Source organism: Charadrius vociferus, unplaced genomic scaffold (assembly GCF_000708025.1).
Source record: "Charadrius vociferus isolate BGI_N301 unplaced genomic scaffold, ASM70802v2 scaffold305, whole genome shotgun sequence".
Classification (NCBI taxonomy): domain Eukaryota; kingdom Metazoa; phylum Chordata; class Aves; order Charadriiformes; family Charadriidae; genus Charadrius; species Charadrius vociferus.
In genome coordinates, this window is record NW_009648473.1 from 1,382,772 (window position 1) to 1,387,177 (window position 4,406).

The window sequence follows — 4,406 nt, forward strand, 5'->3', positions numbered from 1 at the left end:
GACATTATGTCTTTGTCACTTATTTCACATAAGTTTAATCTATGTGTTCAGTAGAGATTTTTGGTTTTACAGCATGTTAACGATCTTTTATAACATAATATGTTCTCTTCATATTTGCTTTTATCGTATATTATTCTCCCTCACCTTTTCTCCACACACACACCTTTTTATTCCAAATGTTCTGAACTATGTGTTTATGTCTAGCCTGTAAGATAACCACTAACATTGTCCTTTTCTTGTTGCTCTCTTTTTCACCAGCTGGTTCCACGAACTACCAACAGATGCTTATTTGCTTCGTCTCTAACTTAAATCCTACACTCTTGACCTTAACTTTTATTGAACTTCAAAGTTTGTAGATTCTATTTCAGATCTGAAGAAGGCTTGGAAAAAAAAAAAAAAATCATCTGATTTTTTTCCAGCTATATCAAATTATTGTAGTAAAACATACTATTTCCAACTACACAGCTTGTCCTGTGTCCCTAGACTATCAAAGGTACATGAATAATAACATTTTTTTTCTTTCAGTTATAAAAAGAGTAACTAAACATTTTTTCTCTACAAGAAAGTTTTTGTGAAGTGTTGACTTTGCTGAGTGCTCTGAGATTCTGAGAGATTAATTACTTTATCCGAGGCAGATATAGACCACTTAATACAAAATGTGTTCCCATTCCACTACATATACACTAAAACTGAATATGAAAATAATATGAAGCTAATAGTGCGTCACTTCCTTGTCTATATAGATTCATCAGTACAGAAATGAAAAAATCCTTATATAAAGACACTGTATCATGTGACTAGGCAGTAAATAGAGGGTACATGCTCCACAGAATGATTTATTTATAAAATGTAATTAGAATATTCAAGTGATATACTTCCATGTACCTCCTTGAAGGGCAGTTCAGTCAAGGAGAGTTAAATTCCTTGATGCCAACACTCAGGAAATTACAAACAATGTCACAAAATGACAGGGTAAGTCACAACTGTGCAACTTTTCTTAGATGCCTTTTGTAAAAATATTAAACGCTTCCAGCAGATTTACAGACCAATAAGTGGGGTATCTGTGCAAAACAGCGATCTACTTTGTCTATTCCTACTGCTAGAAAGCATATCCCTACTCTGGAGGCTACCCCTCTGTTACTCCACTATGGTGTATCACAAAAATGAAAGGTCCAATTCATGTTCAGGGAGACAAAGTACTACATACAAGAAACGCAAGTATAATTCCTGCTTTATGTGTTTTTAGCATGAAAAAAACCAACAAGAAGTTGAAACTGGTTATGAGGAGTAATATTTATGATATAATACAAGCACACAGCAGAAAATTAGAAGAAAATGTAGCATATAACAGAAAATAACCTTGTGGCAAAACTCAAAGAGGTGAGGAAATAGATATTTTTTGCTTAATGAAAATTTTGAGTTAGTAATATTCCAGTAGATACAACACATTTCTATATTTTTTTAAAAAGCTAAAAGAAAAATTCAAAAGACAAATAAGAACAGTCACATTGCATAATATACCAAGTTCCTTATTGAATCCTTTAGTTAATTTTCCCATTTCATCCACAAGCCACACCTGTCAAAGGCAATCAATGCAGCGCTGCCTGCTTGCTGAAGCAGTGCCAGTTCCTAACATATATATATAAGCCAGCTAGAAGTAGATGGTCTATTAATTTTCGTGAATTGGTATCTTGTGACAGAAGCATATAAATTTCCCAAATAATTGCTATCAGGTTAAGTGGAAGCCTCATTCCATTTATTAAACAAATATGTTGATGCATTTCTCTTCAGTAAGGCACAGTAATTGAACAGCATGATAATAAAATCCTAAGTCTCTATTTCAAACCTTCTTTTAACTTAGCTGATACTCCACCAAGTAATTTGCCTGTGTTAGTAGACATGTTATTAGGTATACATTTGGAAAAGTTTTACATTTGTCTGCATATCTATCTAAGAAAATCTCATTGCATAATCATTAGATTAACTGTTATATATATACATACAGCAGTATATATAACATTAACTAAAAAGGATTTTCTTATCATTTAAGGCCTACAATACATTATTATCATAGTCTACTGCATAGTTAAAGTCATGACTTTGCTCACTGGTGTCATCCTGTGGGCTACTTAAGAGAATAAACTTTATGTAATCAATAAGACTTTTTAGAATTTGATTCTTTGAACATGTGCTATCCCTGCCATCCTCTATGTATTCTATTTTGACAATGCATTTACAAGAAAAATGATGAAAAATTCTCTGCAAAATGTGCCAGAAAAGAAAACATAAAATTGGTATTACTTGTATAGTCACTTCCTGAAAAAGAAAAAGGAAAGAAAGCTAACAATAAACATAATACAATGAACTACAATAATAGCTAGTCAAAAGGTTTTTTCTGTTTTCAGAATGGAGGAAATACAAAATTTATATTAAAAATAACTAAGGAAAAAAAAAAATTACCAAGTTTTGGTCATTATGAGCATAGGCATCCACTCTCACCTTTACTTCTGGTGCAGGTAACTCGTTCTAAATCTTCTTCCAGTCAATTCCTGATTTTTATCTTTTATTCTTGTTTCTTTTCTATGTTAGATTTATAAATTACTACTAATTTTTAATAAAAAAATACATAATTAAAGTTATGAAATTATGGACCCAATGAACCTCTTTAAAAAGTATAGCATGCATTTTTTTGTGGTTTAACTAAATATACTAGGGGAGTAGAGCACGAAGCACAGTAAATGGATGGTTTTAGAAATCAAAGCTGAAATGAAAGAATGAATGTCTGGAAGGATAATTGGACTTGTTCTGCATTTAAATTAAAAGGAAGTTTCCAGAATAGCAGATGAATGAGGTCCATGTCTTGCGGCATAGGAAATAAGGAGACATTTGAGTAGGCAAGAATATTATTGAGTCAAAGAGCCTGATCTTCATTTAGTTTGAATACTGAGTTATTGTATGCATGGGAATTCCATCAATGGGCTTGCAGATTTTGCCAAGCCAAGTTTTGAAAAACAGATCTTGTGAGAGGAAAGGTTAAGGGCTTGTTTCCTCTGGGGTGCGAAAGGCTCGTCAATACCTAGTGTTGACTGGAGTTGCTATTGCTTTGCATTCAGGGTACGTCAGAGGACCATAGCTATTGTCAATAGAGGTACAGTGTCCATCACTTTCTTGCCCCTGGCTGAAGAAGCCAAACAGCTGAATTTAAAAAAAAAAATTAAAAAATCAAGTATTGGGTAGTTCTATCTACCCAATCATTACCCAAGAACTTAATATTCTTTCACACGATAAAATTGTACCATGGTTAAATAGAGGATTTTTAGAATAACATTGCAGATGAGGAATACTGAAGTTACTTGATGTATCTCATTGGTTTGCACATTTCATCTGACATATATTTGAAATGTCATTGTCCAAATAATGATTAGCAGGTTATTCCTGGTTTATTGTTTTGTATGACAGTTGATTTGAGATAATTCAAATAGATTCATGTCTACTAGCTGTAGAACCATTTCAAGACATGTATCTATTTTGTATGATACTAAATAATAGACATCATTGGGATTTGAGTCATAACACTGAAGTTATTCTCATACAGTGATACTTTTAGAACAATAAGGTAGGTGGTTGTTGCTCAGCTCTGTAAAAATCAGCACGGGGTTATTTAATGAGCTATTAACTCTTGACTGGTGATTTTTCAGTTATAATCTAGACAATGAGTTCTTTAATATTTGCAATGTACAGGGAAGCAAAGTTGCTACTCAGCTATTCTAGTTCTGCTTGTGGACTTTTCCAACAGAAGTTAGTTGGTGTAGAAAGCTAATCCCAGGTGAAGTTAAACCTGAAATAAATGCCAGTCCAGTTTTGACAAAGTGAGTTGAATGCAGTGATTTTGACTATGTTTAAAAAACAGAAAGATACATTTTATTTCATCATCTGAGAGGTGCAGTTGTCCTCAGACTCATTTTTTGTAGCCAGAAATGTTATTTTGTATATACTGATAGTGATACTGAAGTTTTTTCTGTTAATCTTTTCACCTGCTCCTTAAATTGAAAAAAAAAAAAAAAAATATGGATTTGAAGCTCAAGTTGTTATTAATAAATCTTCAAGAAGAACCTGTTGTTATTGGAAACAGTTCCTTGTGCCAGTGCATTACATGAATTTTCTTAAACCATGTACATATCTTGTATCATACATAGTTTACACGAGGAAATGCAAAAGCCTGCCTTGGCTTCTACTTAATAATGTCTGTTTTTTGTGTTTGTTAACATAACAATACACTTAAAAGCAATGCATTCATTGCTTTTTTCACTGAATTCAATAGAGTTATTCACATGCCGAACACTGAAAAAATGATTTAGCATTTGGATAATGTATACCTTACTTAACCTTACCCGCTTTAAGTAAAC